Source organism: Rhinatrema bivittatum, chromosome 5, assembly GCF_901001135.1.
Source record: "Rhinatrema bivittatum chromosome 5, aRhiBiv1.1, whole genome shotgun sequence".
NCBI lineage: Eukaryota > Metazoa > Chordata > Amphibia > Gymnophiona > Rhinatrematidae > Rhinatrema > Rhinatrema bivittatum.
In genome coordinates this window covers 149,278,318-149,301,088 of record NC_042619.1, presented here as the reverse complement: position 1 = coordinate 149,301,088, position 22,771 = coordinate 149,278,318, and the positions used below count along the sequence as shown (strand labels likewise).

Here is a 22,771-nt window from a genome sequence, read left to right as displayed (position 1 = left end):
CTCTCTGGCGTCCCCAGAGCGGCTATGGATCAGCCTCCCGCCATTGCTCCTCCCAGGTACCTACTAGGGTACGTGCGCGCGCGCACAACCCACGTCTTTGTACCACCCTTGGCGCGAACCTCGAGGGCGTTCCCTCATTCTGTCACGCCATCCAGGTATATTACCTTCACTAATTTGCTAGCTCGTTGAGTTAGCAAGGACTCAAATCCGTTCCTGTCTACGCTACTCTGCTGCTTCCATGCTGCCGCAGGAAGCTCTCGCTCTGCCCTTCAGGGTAACTGCTAACCTGGGTACCCGCTCCTCAGGGGTCCTCTGCTTTATTTTAGGTGCCTTACAGGGAGCAGGTACTCGCTCCTCGAGGGCCTGCTCTCCCTGCCTCGGTGCCTGTACCTTCTACCACATACCTGGTGGAATTGCATATCAACAGCAATCACCTAGTGAGTACTCTAACTCTCAGTCTATCTCATCCACAGTATCTCCTCGCTGGGAGACCTGCTGCAGAACCTCCTGACGTCATCAAGGAGAGAAGGGCTCCCTCTGCCGAGATCCCTGAGATTGCAACTACAGACTGCCTCACTAATGCCACCTCTGGTGGCTCTCTTCAAGCTGTCTAATAAAGAACTATCTTGTGTTTTGTGTAGTACGAACATAAGAACATGCCATATTGGGTCAGACCAAGGGTCCATCAAGTCCAGCATCCTGTTTCCAACAGTGGCCAATCCAGGCCTTAAGAACCTGGCAAGTACCCCAAAACTAAGGCTATTCCATGTTACCGTTGCTAGTAATTGCAGTGACTATTTTCTAAGTCAACTTAATTAATAGCAGGTAATGGACTTCTCCTCCAAGAACTTATCCAATCCTTTTTAAAACACAGCTATACTAACTGCACTAACAACATCCTCTGGCAACAAATTCCAGAGTTTAATTGTGTGCTGAGTAAAAAAGAACTTTCTCCGATTAGTTTTAAATGTGCCACATGCTAACTTCATGGAGTGCCCCTAGTCTTTCTATTATCTGAAAGAGTAAATAACAGATTCACATCTACTCGTTCTAGACCTCTCATGATTTTAAACACCTCTATCATATCCCCCCCCTTCAGCCGTCTCTTCTCCAAGCTGAAAAGTCCTAACCTCTTTAGTCTTTCCTCATAGGGGAGCTGTTCCATTCCCCTTATCATTTTGGTAGCCCTTCTCTCTACCTTCTCCATTGCAATTATATCTTTTTTGAGATGCGGTGACAAGAATTGTACACAGTATTCAAGGTGCGGTCTCACCATGGAGCAATACAGAGGCATTATGACATTTTCTGTTTTATTCACCATTCCCTTTCTAATAATTCCCAACATTCTGTTTGCTTTTTTGACTGCCGCAGCACACTGAACCAACGATTTCAATGTGTTATCCACTATGATGCCTAGATCTATTTCTTGGGTTGTAGCACCTAATATGGAACACAACATTATTTATTTATTTATTTAAAACCTTTTATATACCGACATCCGTTTGCACATCGCATCGGTTTACAAGTAACTTAATAACTTTAGGCGAAGCCTTTACATTGTAACAGTAACTGAGATAATAAGGAAACAAAAACAACTAAATAAATATGGCTATAATTTACAAAGGAGTAGGAAGATGGCTATAATTTACAAGGAGCAAGCACCTCTGGAAGGGGTGCTGCTTAGGTGAATGGGAGGCAAAAGGATATTTACACAAAGTTTAATAAAGATTGAGAATGGCATTATATAATACTATTTGACAAACAATAGGAGGAATTACATTAGGAGCGGAGGGAAAGGCGGGGGAAAGTAGAGATGAGTAAGCACGATAGGAAGAAAGGGTGGGAGGTGAGCGGGGGGGGGGACGGACTGAGGATGGATCAGATAACATTCGGAGAGAGGTTCATGTTGGATGGGTAGGCTTGTAGGAACAACCAAGTTTTTAGTTTTTTTTTTTAATTTAGGGGTAGAGGATTCAGTGCGTAGGTCTGGTGGCATGGAGTTCCATAGGGTGGGACCGGCTAGAGAAAAGGCTCTGTTCATTGTGGAGGTGAGTTTTGTTGATTTGATAGAGGGGGGTACGGAGTGTTCCTTGGTGTACGGAACGAGATGGTCGAGTGGATGTGCGTAGAAGTAAGGGAGGGTTGAGCCAGTCAGAGTTTTCATTATTGATGCTTTTGTGGATGAGTGAGAGTGTCTTGAAAAGGATACGGGATTGTATAGGCAGCCAGTGGAGTTCGATCAGGGTGGGTGTGACGTGGTCACGTTTTTTGGAGTTGGTGAGGATGCGTGCTGAGGCATTCTGTAGGAGTTGTAAAGGTTTGGTATATGATGCAGGGAGGCCAAGGAAGAGAGCATTACAGTAGTCAATCTTGGAGAAGATGATAGATTGCAGTACTGTACGAAAGTCAGTAAAGTAGAGTAGAGGTCTGAGTTTTTTGATGGTTTGGAGTTTGAAGTAGCAGTCACTTATGATAGATTTAATGAAGGGTTTGAAAGAGAGCTGATTGTCTATGAGGACACCCAGATTACAGGTATGGGCGGGGAAAGTAGTGCTGGTGTAAGCGGGGGGTATGGGGGGTAGAGGACGTTTGGTAGAGATGATGAGGAGTTCAGTTTTTTGGGGGTTAAGGGCAAGGTGTATGTCTGTAAGAAGTTGGTTGATAGCAGTAAGGCATGATTCCCAGTTTTGAAGAGCAGTTTGGAGTGAGTCAGTAAAAGGGAAAAGAATTTGAACATCGTCTGCGTAAATGAAATGTTTGAAGCCAAGATTAGTGAGGAGGGTTGTGAGGGGCAGCATGTAAATGTTGAAAAGGGTGGAGGAGAGGGATGAGCCCTGGGGGACACCTTGGTTGAGGCTGATTGGATCAGATTCCTTGTTATCAGAGGAAACTGTGTAGTGACGATTTTGTAGGTACGATTTGATCCAGGTTAGAGCGGTACCGGAGATTCCAATGTTGCTGAGGATGTTGATTAGTATAGTGTGATTCACGGTATCAAAGGTAGCGGAGATGTCTAGCATGGCAAGGAGAAATGAGCACCCTGTATCGCAACCATTGATGATGGTGTCAGTTAGGGAGAGGAGTAGCTTTTCGGTGCTCAAATATTTTCGGAAGCCGTATTGGGAGGGAGGAAGAATGTTGTGTTGTTCAAGGTAGTCAGATAGGTGAGAGTTGACTAATTTTTCTAATATTTTGGAAAGGAAAGGGAGATTGGAAATGGGTCTGTAGTTAGCTAGTATGGAGGGATCAAGACTGGGTTTTTTAAGAGTAGGTTTAACAACTGCTTGTTTTAGACAGTTGGGGACAGTGCCTTGTTCTAATGAAAGGTTGCAGATAGAGGAGAGTGGTTTGGCGATGACTTTGGGGATAGATAGGAGAAGTTTAGTTGGAATAGTGTCAGAGGGATGGGAGGAGGGTCTCATTTTTCGTAGGAAGTTTTCTATTTCTAGGGAGGAGGATGCATCAAAAGAGGATAGTTTAGCAGAAAAGTTGAAAATGGGAAGTGTCACATTGTTAGGGTTGGAGGAGAAGCGTGTGGTGAGAGAAGAGACTTTGTTTTGGAAAAAGTGCGCAAGTTCATTGCATCGGTTTATTGAGGTGGGGGTTTGAGGTTGCGTGTGGGTGGGGTTGGTAAGGCAGGAGATCATAGTGAAAAGCGCCTTTGGATTGTATTGGAAACTGTGAATCTTTTTGGCGTAGTGTTCTCGTTTGGTCGAGAGGGTGGCTTTCCTGTATTCATGCATGAGTTGGTAGTAGGTTGTTTTGGATGCTGGGGAGGGATGTTTGCGCCAAAGCCTTTCAGAAGTTCTGAGGAGGGTTTTGAGTTTCCTAAGTTCAGGCGTGTACCATGGTTTCCTATTAGGATGGGCAGGTTTGATAGTTTTCACGGTGATAGGGCCGTGTGTGTTAGCTATGTTAAGGGTGGTGTCAATCCAAGAGGAGAAGGCGTTGTCAGCTGAGGTAAGGTCGAGTTGGTTAGGAATGTCTGAGCATGTTGTTGAGAGGGTGTCTAGTGTACATGATTTGCGGTATGTAAAGGAATGTGCCTGGGCTTGAGCGGATGGGGAGGACTGCTGAATTGCAAGGAAGGTTTGGATGATGGAGTGGTCGGACCAGGGTACGGGGAGGCATGTGGGTGAATTAATGGTAGAGACAGCAGAGTTGGTAAAAATAAGGTCTAGTGTGTGTCCGGCCTTGTGGGTGGGGGAGTGTATGATTTGAGTAAACCCCATAGCTTCTAGTGAGGAGATGAATGCTTCACAGGCAGGAGATTGCGGGGTGGTATCTACGTGTAAGTTAAAATCACCAAGAAGGATTGTAGGAAGGTCTGGAGAGAGGGAGTCAGCAAAGAATTCAATGAGAGGTGAAGAGTCGTTTTCAAGTAGGCCAGGGGGGGTGTAGATGAGGCAAATTTGGAGGACTTTGGACATAAAAAAGCCAACTTCATATTGTTTAGGGAGATTGCATGATTGTGGTGAGAGATTAAGTTCTTTCTTGGCAGCGAGGAGTAGGCTACCACCTCTCTTCTTTTTGCGGGGTAAGGAGAAGAAATTGTAGGTATCTATAGGAAGCTGGTTAATGAGAGGGGTATCGTGGGACTTAAACCATGTTTCCGTTATAGCGCAGATTTCAGGTTTGGAGTCAGTTAGGAGGTCATGGAGAAGATGGGTTTTCTTTTGGAGGGATTGTGCGTTGAATAGGAGTATAGAAAGGAGGGAGAGGCCAAGGAATTGGGTGAGGGGAGAGATCAGGATGGGGGTAAGTCTCCTTTGCAATTGTGAGTGGGTGTAGGGTTGAGGGTGGACGAGTTTTATGGGGTATTTTTTCTGAGAGGGGAAAGGACAATAGCATAAGAGTGGTGGCATTTTTGAATGGGTAGGGGTGTGAACCGTTTAGAGGTAGTGAGGGTCAGAGGAGGATCCTGAGGGGGATGGGGAGGGGGGGAGAAGCTATAGTGGGCAGACAAGAGAGGTTGAAGCACGGTTAGGCAAAACTGTACAAGTAGAGACTTGACATATAATTGGAATAACAGGGTTTGAGAATATATTAGGTAGGTAATGGGGGCTGTGGGGGCGCACGAAGGGGCGAACAAAGGGGCAGGCCCCTTTGTCACGCTCCTTTGGTGTGCGGCGCCGGAAGAGGAGTACAGATTTCAAGCCCTGCAGCGCCGCCGGAAGCTGATGTCACTGCTGGGTCTGGACGTGGTTGGCTGGCTGCTGGAACGGAGGTCGCCGGGTAAGTTAGGCCCTGGGAGTCGGATGGCCGAGAAGAGAGAGCCCCGTGGTTGGCGTGGGGCCCGTCGGGGGAAGGGTGAACTCGAAGGCCTTACCCCGATGGGCTTACAGCGCCGACCGCGCAGGCCCGAGCTGCCGATTCCCACGATGCTTGCCGAGGAAGAGAAAGCCGCCGGAAGAGGAGCACAGATTTCAAGCCCTGCAGCGCCGCCGGAAGCTGATGTCACTGCTGGGTCTGGACGTGGTTGGTTGGCTGCTGGAACGGAGGTCGCCGGGTAAGTTGGCCCTGGGAGTCGGATGGCCGAGAAGAGAGAGCCCCGTGGTCGGCGTGGGGCCCATCGGGGGAAGGGTGAACTCGAAGGCCTTACCCCGATGGGCTTACAGCGCCGACCGCGCAGGCCCGAGCTGCCGATTCCCACGATGCTTGCCGAGGAAGAGAAAGCCGCCGGAAGAGGAGCACAGATTTGAAGCCCTGCAGCGCCGCTAGAAGCTGATGTCACTGCTGGGTCTGGACGTGGTTGGTTGGCTGCTGGAATGGAGATCGCCGGGTAAGTTAGGCCCTGGGAGTCGGATGGCCGAGAAGAGAGAGCCCCGTGGTCGGCGTGGGGCCCGTCGGGGGAAGGGTGAACTCGAAGGCATTGTGTAATTATAGCATGGGTTATTTTTGCCTATATGCATCACCTTGCACTTATCCACATTAAATTTCATCTGCCATTTGGATGCCCAATTTTCCAGTCTCACAAGGTCTTCCTGCAATTTATCATAATCTGCTTGTGATTTAACTACTCTGAACAATTTTGTGTCATCTGCAAATTTGATTATCTCACTCGTCGTATCTCTTTCCATATCATTTATAAATATATTGAAAAGTAAGGGTCCCAATACAGATCCCTGAGGCACTCCACTGCCCACTACCTTCCACTGAGAAAATTGTCCATTTAATCCTACTCTCTGTTTCCTGTCTTTTAGCCAGTTTGCAATCCACGAAAGGACATCGCCATCTATCCCATGACTTTTTACTTTTCCTAGAAGCCTCTCATGAGGAACTTTGTCAAACGCCTTCTGAAAATCCAAGTATACTACATCTACCGGTTCACCTTTATCCACATGTTTATTAACTCCTTCAAAAAAGTAAAGCAAATTTGTGAGGCAAGACTTGCCTTGGGTAAAGCCATGCTGATTTTGTTCCATTAAACCATGTCTTTCTATATGTTCTGTGATTTTGATGTTTAGAACACTTTCCACTATTTTTCCTGGCACTGAAGTTAGGCTAACCACTCTGTAGTTTCCCGGATCGCCCCTGGAGCCCTTTTTAAATATTGGGGTTACATTAGCTATCCTCCAGTTTTCAGGTACAATGGATGATTTTAATGATAGGTTACAAATTTTCACTAATAGGTCTGAAATTTCATTTTTTAGTTCCTTCAGAACTCCAGGGTGTATACCATCCGTTCCAGGTGATTTACTACTCTTCAGTTTGTCAGTTAGGTCTACCACATCTTCTAGGTTCACCGTGATTTGATTCAATCCATTTGAATCATTGCCCATGAAGACCTTCTCCAGTATGGGTACCTCCCCAACATCCTCTTCAGTAAACACCGAAGCAAAGAAATCATTTAATCTTTCCGCGATGGCCTTATCTTCTCTAAGTGCCCCTTTAACCCCTCAATCATCTAACGGTCCAACTGACTCCCTCACAGGCTTTCTGCTTCGGATATATTTTAAAAAGTTTTTACTGTGAGTTTTTGCCTCTACGGCCAACTTCTTTTCAAATTCTCTCTTAGCCTGCTTTATCAATGTCTTACATTTAACTTGCCAACGTTTATGCATTATCCTATTTCTTCTGTTGGATCCTTCTAGAAGAGTCTAGCCCAGTGCTGTGTCTCCTCACGGGGCTCCTCCCTGTGGGCGTGGTCATCTCCACAGCACCCAAGGATCCACCAAAACACACGTAACCACAATAGATTGCTAACTCCATGGATCCGGCTCAGCTCACTGCGTTGCAGGCCATTCCAGGCCTGGCCCAGCACATCTCTGAACAGCAGACTGCGCTAGAGGGACTGACTGCTGCATTTAATCTACTGCACACACAGATGAACTCACCTTCCACCTCAGTAAAGAAGCTAAATCGTCTGAGGTGACGGTCAAGACTACTGTGCCTTTAGCAGCTCCTACCCGCTTTTCGGGAGAAGTCTGGAGATGCAGAGACTTCATTAACCAGTGCTGCATGCACTTTACATTACAACCTGGCTACTTTCCCACAGCCTATGCCAAGACTACCTATATCCTGTCGTGTATAGATGGACGAGCATTGTCTTGGGCCTCTTCGCTGTGGGAGCACGAGGATCTGATTCTTCATGACCTTGAAGGATTTCTCGAACTGTTTAAGTCAGTTTTCGATGATCCTGCCTGGTATACCATTGCAGGATCTTCTTTGGTTCACCTGAAGCAAGGGAACAAACCACTAGCTGACTTCGCTATCGAATTCAAGACACTAGCGTCTGAATTATTCTGGGACCTGAGATGCCTGAAAACCCTCTTCTTTGAAGGACTGAACTCCCGTCTGAAAGACAAACTTGCTGCTCGTGAGATGCCTGAGACCTCGGCTGAACTAGTGAAATTGGCAACAATCATTGATCGCCGACTTTGCGACAAGGTTCAAGAGACCAAGACTCCCAAGAGACCCTTTCTGAGTGAAGTTTGAGTCAAGTCCACTCCCAGGCCTGTTCCCCCGGTCCCAGCAGCCAGCCAAGATGAACCTATGCAGTTAGGCTGCAGCCATCTGACTTCAAAACAGAGAAGAACCCGGAAGAAATTGGGGCTGTGTATGTACTGTGGACTAGCCGGTCATGCTGTCCAAACTTGCCCTATATGTCTGGGAAACTGGCAGCCCTAAGTACTGCGGAAGGACTCTTCTTGGGTCTCACCATTCCTTCTCCTCTGTTCTCTCTTCCTGTATCCTTGATTTGCGGACCTTTAGAGTACCAGACTCTTGCCCTAGTGGACTCTGGGGAAGGAGGCAATTTCATTCTCCAACGATTAGTGGAGCACCTACGGATCCCCACTTCCACTATGAAGTCTCCACTACTTCTTTCATCCATCCATGGAGAGCTCTTACTGGGTGAAGTAACACTACACACCGAACCAGTGTGTCTACGGACCGGTGCCCTCCATTCTGAAACCATATCCTTCTTTATTTAAGAGAAGGCCATGCACCCTATAGAACTGGGATTAGCTTGGCTGCAGCAGCAGCATATGCTTCAATTCAATTGGGCTACACTTGAACTGTCAACATGGGGTCCAGACTGCCATGATAAATGCCTGATGGAGGTAGCTCCGTTACCCTGTATGCCTACTACCCCAGTGATGCCGGGGTTGCCGCCTCAATATGCATCTTTCCAAGATGTTTTTTCAAAAGAAGCTGCAGATGTACTTCCACCTCACAGACCTTATGACTGCGCTATTAATCTGAAGCCTAATACGGAGCCACCCAAGGGTAGGGTGTACCCCCTGTCCTGGCAGAAAATAAAGCCATGTCCGAATATATTCAGGAAAATCTCCAAAAAGGCTTCATAAGACCATCCAAGTCCTCATGAGAGGTCTTGAACGAATAGATGTGAATCAGTTATTTACACTTTCGGATAACAGAAGGTCTAGGGGAACTCCATGAAGTTAGCAAGTAGCATATTTAAGACTAATCGGAGACAATTCTTTTTCATTCAATGCAAAATTAAGCTCTGGAATTTGTTGCCAGAGAATGTGGTTAATGCAGTTAGTGTAGCTGGGTTTAAAAATGTGTTTGGATAACTTCTTGGAGGAGAAGTCCATTAACTACTATTAATCAAGTTGACTTAGGAAATGGCCTCTGCTATTGCTGGCATCACAAGCATGGGATCTTCTTAGTGTTTGGATACTTGCCTGGTTCATGAGGCCTGGTTTGGCCTCTGTTGGAAACAGGATGATGGGTTTGATGGACCCTTGGTTCTGACCCAGCATGGCAACTTCTTATGTTCTTGTGTTCTTATCTGGGCATAATGATTTAAAATAAGTCAGGAATTTCTTGCATTTGATGCAGTGGCTCAGACTATTAACATTCAAGGTAACAAGTTTTAAAACATTAGCCATAATAAATTCCGAGAGCCAAAGTTACCACTACACATATAGCAGCAGAAACAGAAAGAAAGCATAGCACAATATGATCAGGAAATCTATGAGAAAAGAATCATGAGGAAGCTCCGTGGACAGAGGGGGGTATAGCATAAGCAATAAAAAGAAAAGGAAGAAGAAAAGAAAAAGCGCATATAAAGGTAAGTGCTGTTAGTTTCCCCAAGAGAAGGAGAATAATGGTTAGATGGAGGTGGTGGGGCAAGGAAACAGCCCGCCCAGTCCTCCTATAGAAATATAAAAACTTTTTAATTTTATTTTTTATAATTATATCTTTATTGAATGTCTTGTGTAATTACAATACAATATAAAACTTTAAAGTTGTTGCTCTGAGCTTAAAATGAAAAATCACTACAAATGGAGAGATTGAAAAAAGAAATAACCACATATGTATATAAATCAACTTGCTACATGAGTTCTTCAGGAGAGCCATGTATGATATTTTCTAATACTGTAGAATAAAAATCGGAACGCCACGCAGAAACTGCCAACTGGAATGGTGCTAAAACAGCGAATAAACAGAGTTTGGTGGCAATTATTGACATTATCTTCCAGGAACAGTTGAACAACCATCAGAAGCTAGAGAGAAAAACAGAGAAATAAAAAAAAATATAATGCAAGAGATCATGGCGGGGCACAATCACCTGAGTAGAAAAAAAACCTTCAGTGTTGCTTCTTTACGTTAAGAAAAGTTGTGACACGGAAACAGAGCGCACAGCATAAGGAAGAAGAAAAAATGGTGTTACCAGGCAGCGTTCAAGTAACCATCAAGCAGGTCAGCTGCAAACCATCGCGGTAGGCAATCAACCCTGATGGGTCATCTTATGAGCGGGTAGAGTTATTGTGGGTTACCCTTATTCTAGCACGGTAGATTAAACCATATTGGACACCAGCTTCCTGTAGTCGTGGTTGTAGGCCTAAAAAGGCTTTCCTGCAGATGGCAGTGGTCTTAGCTAAATACAGAACATAGAGGAGACACATGTTATCGAAGGAGATTGTCGACTTGGTCTTGGCAGCCGCCAAAACTATCAGGACTTGCTGTTATCTCAATACCTTTAATATGATGGGTTGGTGTATGGGGCTTGAGGCATCGGTCTGGAGGGAATCCAATGGGTGTGTTCAATCTCTAGTGGGAGCTTAAATTGCAAGCCCAAACTGGCTGGAATGAGCTGCTGGAGAAATAGCAGTATGTCAGATCTTTCCCAGCCTTCTGGCACACCAAAGATCCGGATGTTATTGTGTCTGCTGCGGATGGACAAATCTTCAAAATTGCATTGTAAGGAGGTAAGTTTATGAGAGATGATCTGGAGGTCAGCTACCACTGCCTCACAGGAATCCAGTCTGCATTCCTCGGTGTCCAAATGTGGTGTTAAGGATGCAACATTGGCCGTTAAATCCGAGAGTTACAATTTAATAGCACGGGTAGTCTCTGTTGCAGCATTTTCTTTAATTGCTGCAGCTGTCTGAGAATTGGGTTCTGAGTCAATGTTGTTTGCCCAGCCAGGCTCTTCTCCAGAGAGGATGGATTGTGTTTGGTTCTTTTCGTTGCTGAGGCTACAGCGATAGCTGCTTCAGTCTTCCCACATTTAGTGGTAGATATTGTATGGGGTTGCACTGAAGTCACAAATGAATAAAAGCTGAAGAAGGGCAACAATAGTTAGGAAATAGCAGGGAGATCTGAGGAGCTGAAGGATTAACAGCCATCTTCCTTGATGCTCACCAGTGCCCCCCCCCCCCCCCCCCCATCAACATATTTTAAATATATTCAGGACTCTGAGTGAAAACATGAGGCACCATCATCTGAATTAGAACACCATGTTGAGGTAAGTGAACTTTACAATATCCCTGATGCAGTTTTGGGTATGAAACCGGCTGATGTCAGGTATTGGTTGATCTTCAAGCACTTGTGAGCACTGGTCTGATTTTTGTGGACAAAACATTTGTGACTGACTATGTTTTAGTTGCATTAAGAAAATACATTATAAAAATAACACTAAACAAGACTTTATATAACAGCTAAGGAGGTGGTCACTGAGGACCATGTGTGTCCATCAGCTTCCTGATACCTCCTATGACTGATTTTTTTATCAAAGGATTGGACTTTTCTGAGGTGTTAAATATACACTTTCATGGTCAACACTTTCGACTTCTGATAATGACCCACAGATTCATGATACTGCCTTGTTGTTGACCCACTGAAATACATGTATTTGCAGTAGGTTGATGCAGCAACGCCTGATATAAATACAGAGATGGTACTATAAAGCTACGTATAATATCAAAACCAAAGTTCTTCTACAATTTAAACAAACTGTTTCTTCTATTTACCAAAAACAAGTGAAACTTATCTTTAAGAGATATATATAGAAAAGGCAATATAAATACAGTAAGTACCTATTCAAGTTTAAAAATACCAAAATCAATCAACGTTCTCAATCACGCAGAATATAGTAGCACACTGATTCCCATCCTGTGGTCTATGGACCCCCAGGGGTCTGTCAGATCATAACATGGAGTCTGTGGGATGTGTAGTTGCTAAGAAGAGGAAGAAGCAGGCCTCATCCTGTACTGGCAATGAAAGAAGAAGGCCAACAAGCCGCTGCAGATCCCATCTCGTGGTGGCCAAAGAAGCCCCAAAGGCCATTGCGGACCCCCATCCTGCGGTGGCTAAAGAAGGGGCCTGACAGATTGTTGTGGCTGATGAAGTAGTCAGAAGAGAGGGGGAGGTACAGAGTGAAAGCCTGTGTGAATGTGTGTGTATGGAGGCGGCTGTATGTGTGTGTACGAGAGGGAGCCTGTGGGGTTGAGAGCATATATGTGTGTGTATGTATGACAGGGAGCTTGTGAGAGAAAGAGAGTGTGCGTGTGTGTGTGTGTGTGTGACAGCATGTGTTTAAAATAGGAAGCTTGAAGCACTGACAGCATGTATGTGTATGTTATAGAGCCTGTGGGAGCGAGAGCCTGTGCATGTGTATATGAGAGAGAAATCGTGTATGTTAGGAAGCCTGTGGGTGTGAAAGTCTGTGTATATGTGAAGGAGCCTGTCGGAATGAGAGCAAGAGAGAGTATGTTTGCGTGTGAGATAGAGAACACATGAGAGTTCATATATGTGTGTGCGTGTATGTGAGAGAGCCTTGGGGGTGAAAGCTTGTGTGTGCATAAGAGAGTGTGTGTGAGAGAGAAAATGAACATCTGTTATAGAATGTGTGTCTATAACAGAGAGGATAAAGATTGTGCATCCCTGCCTCATGTCACTAATCCAAGATATCTCATGGTGACTGGAAATCAAAAGTTCCCATATTTGAAGAGCTGAGGATTTTTTTTTTTTAATTACCATTAGTTTTCATTATTATTTGATGTGTCTGACATTTTTTTAAATGTTATTGGTGTTTGGTAGCTTTTTAATAATGTTTCTGAGATGTTATTATTGGATGTATTCTATTCATCAGCTCTTTTTAAATATTCTTTTTATTAGAATTGTTTTATTGTTATGATTAATGTTTTATATTTCTTGATTGTACTGTTTGATGTTTTATAAGGAATGATGTTTCTGTTTTTCTGGCTGCTTGTGATTTTCAGTTCAGTTTTTGTCAGCACATATATATTTCTACTTTATGGTCTCTTTATTCTGTATTTGGTGAGGGTCTGTCTGTATTCTGCATGTGTAACTGAGGTAAGGTATTCTACTAGCACAGTTTCTGTACAGGGATCTATAGCAGCCTGGCTAGTTCTGTTTTCTTACTAGGAGGTGAATTGTGTTTTAGGGCCTGGGGTAACATTTATAGTGTTACCTTTTCATTGTAGAGTTATTACTGTTTTAGTCTGTTAGTTAGGGTGTTATGGTATGTCAGGTTTTCCATAGGTTCTGAGTACATATATGCCCAATACCTTGAAACAATGGTGCAAAATGTTTGTAGCATTGCCTCTTGCTTTATGATCAGAGGTGTTCTGTATCTGCATGTATGGAATTTGGTAAGAGGCAGGTATGGGGAGAGTCACTGGACCCCCACCAAAATCAAACTAACAGACTGGCCTCCCTATCACAGGTGATTTTCTTTAAAAAAAATTAAAATTAAAGAAAATACCATGTGTGTGGCAGGGGAGGAAGGAATTATGTGCACCAAACCACCTCTCCTGTTTAATGATGTGGACCTGTCTTAAACATCCCTCCTTCCCCGTCTCTGCTCTGCAGTCCATCTCAACCAGTTCCCCTTTCTCCCTCCACCAGTCCATCCCCACAAGTCTATTTATTTCCCTTCATCAGATCAGCCCTGCAGTTGTTTTTTCTCTCCTTCCACCTGTCAGGCCCCATCAGTTGCTCTCTTTCTCCCTCTACCAATTCATCCCCGTCAATCACTCTCTCTCCTTTAATCAGTTTATTCCCACCAGTCTCTCTCCCTTTATCAGTTTATCTTCGCCAGTTTCTAACTAGTCCATCCCCACCAGTCTCTTTCTCCACCAATCCTTCCCCACCAGTCTTTCTTTCTCTCCACCAGTCTCTCTCTCTCTCTTTTCCTCTACCAGCCCATGTCTGCCAGTCTCTCTCTCCCTCCACAGTCCCTCATTCTCGCTTCTTCCACCAGTCCATTTCCACCAGTCAGTATCTCTCTCTCTTTCCCTTCACCAGCCCTTCCTGGTCAATCTCTCTCCCTCTCCTTTACCATTTCACTTTGCCAATCTGTATCTCTCTCCCACCCAACTAGTTTCTGTCTCTTTCTCTTTCCACTACTCCATTCCCCCTAGTCATTCCAGATCCAGACAGATCCAGCTGTGTGGCTGCCTGTAGTTACACTACACAAGTTACTGAATAAGAGTGCATTATTCCCCATTTACTGCAGTGCTTTATAAATATATGTATTCAGCTTACATCAGGAAGCATTATTTAATAAGTTTTATCTATTATGAATGAGTCTGGTGTGCCTACAATTATTTATTTGTTATTACATTAATAACTTTTCTATGTATGGCAGGTAAAACTTAAAGAGAAGAATGTGGGATCTATGGAGGTTTAAAAAGAAGTCCACACTCCCAAAATGGTTGGGAAGTCCTGTATTATTATTTAGCCTTTTTTAAGGTAAATAATGTAACAGTGATGCAAGTGAACTGAGTTGCGAAAGGGTTACAAAAGAGGCAAATGACACGCTTGTTCAAATATGATTAATTTACTGCATCCCATGGTCACCACAAAGACAGAAACACGGTGTATTTCTTTCTTCATATGCATTTGTCTCTCAGCCACTTGCATCCACTCCTTGAATTTTGTCAGCATAATGTCCTTTGTCCTGCAGGAAGAAATAATTCACATATCTCCATATCTCGTTTCTTCAATTAAGCTAAGAACATATAGAGTCATTCATCAAGCTGCATTAGGGCCTTATGGCATGATAAATGGGGTTTAACGCGCAACAGACACGCAATGTTTAGCATATTGCGCATTCGCATGTAATATGAGTATGTAAAACCCAGAAAACTGTACCACATTTTGAGGTAAAATAACTTATAATAACGTGGGATTTAACTTGGGAAATAACACCACCTTATTTTTTTGTAGTAGAGTGGAAAAGAAGTTTTTATTATGCTATAGTGGCCGTTAGCATGGATTGCGGCTATTATCATCCACAATAAAATAAGGCCTTCTCTCAGACACACCTGTTGGCCCAATAAAAACAGCTTTTCTTACCTGCCCTGTCTTCCTAAGGCTATAGTGTTAGGGGGAGATATACAAGTAGTGAGATTTTGGCTGCTCAACCACAACTACGACTACAAGCAAGAGAGGTTAAAATAAAAAAAAAAACCTCCTAGGGAAGTACCCGTATGGGAGCCAGAGCTTCAAGCCCCGCTGGTGGACTGCTCTTGCCCATGGGAGGGCTTGCCATGCAGGAGGGCATGCAGGCAGTACAGGGAGCGCATCTTTCATCCACAAGCCACATTGCTGAAGATGCCGGAGGAATACGTGTTTATAAGGTATCGCCTCAGCTCTCAGACTGTGATGAAATTATATTAAGAACTCAGAGAGGATCTGGATCACGTTACGGAAAGGTTCCGCGCTATACCAGGTCTCACCATATTATGGCGTGCCCTGCATTTTATGGCATCTGGTTGTTTCCAAACAACAGTCGGGGTTATTGAAGGAATGTCCCAAATATCTTTTTCCCACTGTCTGGGCCAAGTCATAACAACTGTACGTGGCCACATTAATTGTTACATAAGATTCCCTCGTGAAAGGCAGGACTTGCTAGACTTAAAAAGAGGTTTTTATGTCATTGCCAACTTTTCTAATATTCTGGGAGCTATTGTCTGCACTCATGTAGCCATCATCCCACACGGTGGCAGGGAGGAGATCTACCAAAACAGAAAGCTCTTCCACTCCATCAATGTGTAAACGGTCTGTGACACTCAACTGCGCATCCTCTATATGGTTGCCAGGTACCTGGGAGCTGTGCATGATTCCTTGATACTTAGGAAATCTGGCCTGTTTGAAAATTTTGAAGACGGCCTCTTCAGTGATGGCTGGCTCATAGGTAAGAGCACTGCTTTTTTCTATAGTCCCTCTCCGGCTATGTGTTTACAGCAAATGGCACTGACAAGTGGGAGGGGGTGGGGGGCTGTCAGGGATGTGACTGTATCAGTTACATGACAAGTTGCTTGCACAGATGGGTCTACAAGCCATAGTGCCAGGGCCCAGCTTTCTCTCTCCATGCTAAAGAGGCCTGCTAATGTTGCGTGTCAAAACAATGTACTTGCCACTAAGCACTACAGACATAAAAACATAAGAACATGCCATTCTGGGTCAGACCAAAGGTCCATCAAGCCCAGCATCCTGTTTCCAACAGTGGCCAATCCAGGCTATAAGAACCTGGCAAGTACCCAAAAACTAAGTCTATTCCATGTTACCGTTGCTAGTAATAGCGGTGGTTATTATCTAAGTCAACTTAATTATTAGCAGGTAATGGACTTCTCCAATCCTTTTTTAAACACAGCTACACTAACTGCACTAACCACATCCTCTGGCACCAAATTCCAGAGTTTAATTGTGCGTTGAGTGAAAAAGAACTTTCTCCGATTAGTTTTAAATGTGCCACATGCTAACTTCATGGAGTGCCCCCTAGTCTTTCTATTATCCGAAAGAGTAAATAACCAATTCACATCTACCCGTTCTAGATCTCACATGATTTTAAACACCTCTATCATATCCCCCCCCCTCAGCCGTCTCTTCTCCAAGCTGAAAAGTCCTAACCTCTTTAGTCTTTCCCTCATAGGGGAGGCTTTCCTCATAGGGGAGACTTTGAACTTCTTAACTTTAAGCAAGTGGCTGTTCAAATCCTCCTTCTTGGAGCTGTTGAAGTGTTACTTGTTAGGGATGTGCCCTGTTGGTGCTCTGTCAGCCAGGATGTCAGTCACAGTTTGTCTTGACAATCACAGAGTTACACGAGTTCAATTGAAGATGGGGACTGTGCATTTTGGCCCAATCCTAGTCACTGTGTCATGTCAGACAAATGTGTATCTCTGGAGGACATACTGCAGAATAGCCAGGGACATGCACAATCATACCACGAGGTTAATGCCTTTCTGCAATGACATGGGTGGCAGCTGTGATGTACAGTGTCAGTGTTAGAGAAGTGCTAGAAATGGGTAGTGATAGCTTGGTTGTGAGTGACATGGACACATTGTGTAGGAACCCCAGATACAATTTTCCATTCAGGAAGATTTGACACAGCATAAGCAAATGCTATAGCATACATATAGTGTCACAGTAAAAGGGGGCATGGACTTTGGTTTTGTAAATAGCCTTTTAAGGCTCATGTTAAGCTATAGCTTAGCTTCTAGTGTATAATAGCATGCTGTGGGTTGGCAGCGATATCACATCCCAGTGGTGTGAATGATGCAGCCATTCTCTCTTTGCTACAGGAGATTTGGGATATGGTTACAGGACCTGGTTCTCACACCTGTCGCTATTCCCAATACAGCAGCAGAGACAAGGTACAATGAGGCTTTATGTTCTACCCACTATGTCATAGAATGCACCTTCGTAGTACTCATAGAAACATAGAAATGATGGCAGAAGAAGACCAAACGGTCCATCCAGTCTGCCCAGTAAGCTTTCACACTTATTTTTTTCATACTTATCTGTTACTCTTGTCCCTTATAAGTAACTTTTTGATTCTATTTCCCTTCCACCCCCGCCATCGATGTAGATAGCAGTGCTGGAGCTGCATCTACACTGTTTACAACAGTGGATTGGCCACTGTTGGAAACAGGATGCTGGGCTTGATGGACCCTTGGTCTGACCCAGTATGACATTTTCTTATGTTCTTATCTAAGTGAAGTATCTAGCTAATTGGTTAGGGGTAGTAACCGCCGTAATAAGCAAGCTACTCCCACGCTTGTTTACCCAGCCTGTGCAATTCAGTCCTTGTTGGTAGTTGTCTGAATATAAATCATATTTTCTTCATTCCCCCTGCTGTTGAAGCAGACAGCTATACTGGATATGTATTCCAAGTGAAGTATCAGGCTTGATTCAGGGAAGTAACCGCCGTAACAAGCAAGCTACACCCATGCGTATTTGTTTACCCAGACTATGTAATTCAGTCCTTGTTGGTAGTTGTCTGAATATAAATAATCTTTTCTTCATTCCCCTGCCGTTGAAGCAGAGAGCTATGCTGGATATGCAATGAAAGTGGAGTTTCAGGCTTATTTGGTTTGGGGTAGTAACTGCCGTAACAAGCAAGCTACTCCCCTGCTTTTTTGTGGATGCAAATCCTTTTTTCCACATTTCCTCTTGCCGTTGAAGCATAAAGCAATGTTGGAGTCGCATTAACCATGTGTATGTTTATTGAATAAGGATATTAATCTCCAGGTAGTAGCCGTCATTCCCGCAAGTCAACCCCCATGCCTCTTCTCTTCATTCACATCCTCTAGACTTTATGGATCCAGTGTTTATCCCACACCCCTTTGAAATCCTTCACAGTTTTGGTCTTCACCACTTCCTCTGGAAGGGCGTTCCAGGCATCCACCACCCTCTCCATGAAGAAATACTTCCTGACATTGGTTCTGAGTCATCCTCCCTGGAGTTTTAAATCGTGCCCCCTGGTTCTGCAGATTTTTTGCAACGGAAAAGGTTTGTCATTGTCTTTGGATCATTAAAACCTTTCAAGTATCTGAAAGTCTGTATCATATCACCCCTGCTCCTCCTTTCTTCCAGGGTGTACATATTTAGATTAGGTTTTGCTGTTTGGACAAAACGAGGTGATCTTTAATATATGCCCCATCCAGAGTCGCTGAGATAGTGCTGCTCTGCTGAGTATTCCATAATCTAGCTCTACGGTATGGTATTCCAGATCTATTCAAGGATCCCCCATGTTTCTCTACAGAAGCCAGGGAAACCACACAGACTGACAGCTAGCTTCAGCAAAGCGTCATGCAACGCTACTTTGCCTGTTAGTCCTCATCTACTCCTTTCTCTTCCATGGAAGAGAGCCCTGCAGAGTGGTTCGAGCTGGTTTCATCTTTATTTTCTTTTACTCACAGGTCCTCTGTCTGGGTCAATGTGTAACAGAAATTACTTAGGCCTAGTTAGACAACATCGTAATAATAGAGCAATAGGTGCAATAGATAGTATTAGACAAAGTAGACACAAAATAAACCTAACACCAAAGAGATGTGGCTGGCCTAATGCATTCATAGTGATTGTCAATCCAAAAGAGTCACGTCTCGCCATGTAGGGCTGCCAACAGCTTTTCATATCTTGCACTTTCTTGCTTGCCTCAGCTACGCCTTTAACCCTATCCTAGCCCTACCATGTTGGCAAGATAGTCATATAGATATGATGGAACTCCTGCAGGGCCTAGGACATGGAGCCAAATGCTCTATAAGTCATAGAAATCACAAGTAGTTCAGCTGCTTAAAGGCTCGGCCTGAAGCTTCAAGTTGACAGTTACAATCTTCAGTCACAGACTTGACATGTTACAGTCAGATTCCCTAGCTGATATCCATATGCATCTGAATATATCCACATGTACATCAGATGCATAGTGTCACATGGGCCTGCAAAGACACAGGTTTCAGCACTGCCTCAGCTGTTTCTAAGGCTGTACAGACATTAGAGTGCTCACATAGCAGGCCTTCACTTACAGTCTTTTGGGAAGCAAATATCAAATATTGTGGCAATCCCAAACTTCTCACAGGTCATTGCAAGCTAGCATATATCATAAGGGTTGCACATGACTATGAGCAGCTGGGCCCTGCTACACCTAGATAAGCAAACAGTCAACTCTCATGTACAGATGGTGAGGGTCTTGGCCCTTGGGCTGCCATGTTGTTTATGTTAGCTGCTTGGAAAGGCTATATGAGGATGCTGGTCTGACTATCTGAAGGCTGGACTGGGAATATGATGGTGTCATGCTTTCACATGTTGTTGAAAGTCACCTCTGAAATATATAGGTTACAGTTTATTAGTGATAATAGCACCCACATGTCACATAACAAAAGGTTCACTTCACTGAACATAAGGCAAAGCTGTGTTAGAAGCTATTAAACTAACCTGCCATGTCACAGGTAGCCATTGGGAAATACTGAAATGTCAGGACTCAGCAAGGCCCTCTGCCTGTCCAGCTAAGGGCTAGTCAAGTTTTATTTATTTATTTATTTCTATACCGGCTTTCACGACCAAAGGTTGCATCAAGTCGGTTTACATTTAACAAGTCGTGTAATAAACATAGAACTAGGGTAATTGAACTGGTGCAGAAAATAATAGTTACAATGAACAAGGAAATTACCAACTGGGATAGGAGGAAAAAAGAGAAAAGGGACAGGAATATTTACATAGTAAAACGCATTTACAGTGAATATTTACATAGTATGCAATAAAGGATCTGTGTCAAGAGGATGTCGAGGGCTAAATGAATCGAGGGCTAAATAAATCGAGGGCTAAATAAATGAATGAGGGCTAAATAAATCGAGGGCTAAATGTCGAGGGCTAAAGTTGTCCTGCTTTATGTAGAAACATAGAAAATCTGCAGAGTAGTTTGTTTAAGAACATAAGAACATGCCATACTGGGTCAGACCAAGGGTCCATCAAGCCCAGCATCCTGTTTCCAACAGTGGCCAATCCAGGCCATAAGAACCTGGCAAGTACCCAAAAACTAAGTCTATTCCATGTTACCGTTGTTAGTAATAGCAGTGGCTATTTTCTAAGTCAACTTTGTTCTGATTGCTAGTAGCAGTAACAATCCTTATTCTATCCGTGGCCACTCTTAAAGCATATAGGTTGAGGATTTCAGGGAGACAAGCTAGAAGAATGTTCTTTTTCCAAGCCGAGTTGTGACTTTTCAGGTCTTTTCAAGTTTGAGGCCCTTGCTTGTTCACATGGCTGCTAAGAATTGTGGCCAACATAGCAGAGCTGCTGACCTATAGGATGGGTTTCCTGGGGAGTTACAGCATTTTTGAGTTAGTGGATTCCGAAACCAAGGCAGGTATCCACTAACTCATAGACTCTCACTCATCAGCTCAGTGCATAGCATTGAGGCTAGAGAAGATGCTGTCAGCTGATGACCTCATGAGCCAAAAACAAGTCTCTTTCTGAAGCCTGCCACTGTGCAAAATCTATAGGCCAACTGCTCCCTGAGGTATCATGTGGTAGACAATGTCTTTTGCACTTTCGATGTTATGTAGAAAGACAAGCATTTTGGGGCACCTGAGGCCTGGAGAGGCCCATGTCTGTAACAAGGACAAATCAGTGAGCATAAATGCTTCCAACAGATGTCTGTCAGGCTGCCAGGTATAGACAATCTTCTGTGAGGAGTAATGACACATAGGGGCAAGCTTGGCACAGACATCATTGACGGTGATGACCAATAGGCCAGGAAAAGCAAATTTGGGCTTCAATTGGTAACCAAAGTATTGGAGGTAGTCTGTAATCAACATTGTCCTATCCAAATTGTGTATCTGTGTCTGCCTGGGTGAGAGATGTGCTGTGTTAGCCTCTGTCTAAATCTGTGTCCTGGGGTGAAGTGGAGCTTGTACTTATCTTCCATACCACACCAATGCATTTACTAGAGCACACACTGTGTGTATGCACACAATTAGAACACACTCTTTACAATGGATGCTACTGTTTTGCTAATGTGTAGGCGAGGAGAAAATAGCAAACATTCCACCTTGGCCTGAAACTATTTATTCATTCAGTTGAGAGGAGGGGGTAAAAATTGGCAGGATCAGAGCTCAAATGTGCTTGCCATTTTGCCAGATGAGTAGATATCTATCTGTAGTGTACAATTTCACCTGTTCCCCAGCAGCTGAGGCTTTCTGTCCCTGTACCTAGAGTGGGCCTGTTTTTGGTGGGGGGCGCCTGGTTATAGGAGTTTCAGCTGCCGGGGAGGCTATGGTGTTTGGGGGGGGGGGGGATTTAGATTATGTAAACTTATTTTGAGAATACAAAGGAGGAAAGGAGGAGGCCAAATGGCATGGCAATTTATTTATTTATTTATTATTTTTATATACCGACATTCATCTCAATTGAGATATCACACCGGTTTACATTCAGGTACTGTAGGTATTTGCCTATCCCCAGAGGGCTTACAATCTAAGTTTTTGTACCTGAGGCAATGTAGGGTAAAGTGACTTGCCCAAGGTCACAAGGAGCGACAGCGGGACTTGAACCTTGGTCTCCTGGTTCATAGTCCACTGCTCTAACCACTAGGCTATTCCTCCTCCCTTTGATACCAGGTACTTTCATGTTCACCAGATTAATGGGTTGGGAGAGGGGTCTGGGTTAGCGGCAGGCTCCCTGCCAGGACCCTTATTTGATGTTCCCTTTTTCTACTCAGAGACGTACTCACCCACTTATCTGTAGAAGGCTGCATCACTTGAGGCTTACTCTGCCATATGTTCACACTGGCAGGTTAAGCCATACCTTTTGGATGCATAGATTAGGTGGCACTTTTATCCTGCTGATTACAGGAGACAGGTTCTGCTGCTAGCTGGAGCAGGTCATAGAGACTATGTGGCAGCTGCAGATAAGTCACAGAGGTGTGGAGGTTAGAGATTTCCCACTGCCCAAGAACAGACAATGATGAGGCCTGTTGTTGCTTGCGACCATGCAGATATCAACAGACTGGTTCCCACCTCTGCACTGCCTTGGGTTGTTGATCTGTACATACCTAATAGCTAAGGCTGATCTCTGTGTGGCACATGGGAACATAGTTTTGTTAACAAAATAATTAACATCAAGATCACAGGAGGTAATATGGCATGTAGACTTAGTTAAGTTACTAGTAATGTGAAAAAGTTCCCAGTGCTGACTTAGAGACTCGAAGTATGGAAGAAAAAAACTTTGTTTTCACATCATGGAAAGTAGTTCTATTTTGATTAAGTGC

At 44.1% G+C, this 22,771-nt stretch overlaps 1 protein-coding gene across 4 annotated transcripts in view; it reads right to left on the bottom strand.

Annotated features, from left to right (window-relative positions):
• Nucleotides 1-22,771, bottom strand: part of TDRD3 (tudor domain containing 3) — a 632,378-nt gene that overhangs the window by 26,116 nt on the left and 583,491 nt on the right. The window contains exon 14 of one of the 4 annotated variants that reach the window (XM_029602996.1): nt 9,235-9,259. The exons of 2 other annotated variants lie outside the window; for them this stretch is intronic. The gene's annotated coding sequence lies outside the window, so the exon portion shown is untranslated. Of the gene's footprint in view, nt 1-9,234; nt 9,260-14,532; nt 14,681-22,771 lie in introns of those variants that run through there. One more of the 4 variants, XM_029602995.1, reaches the window with a different exon arrangement.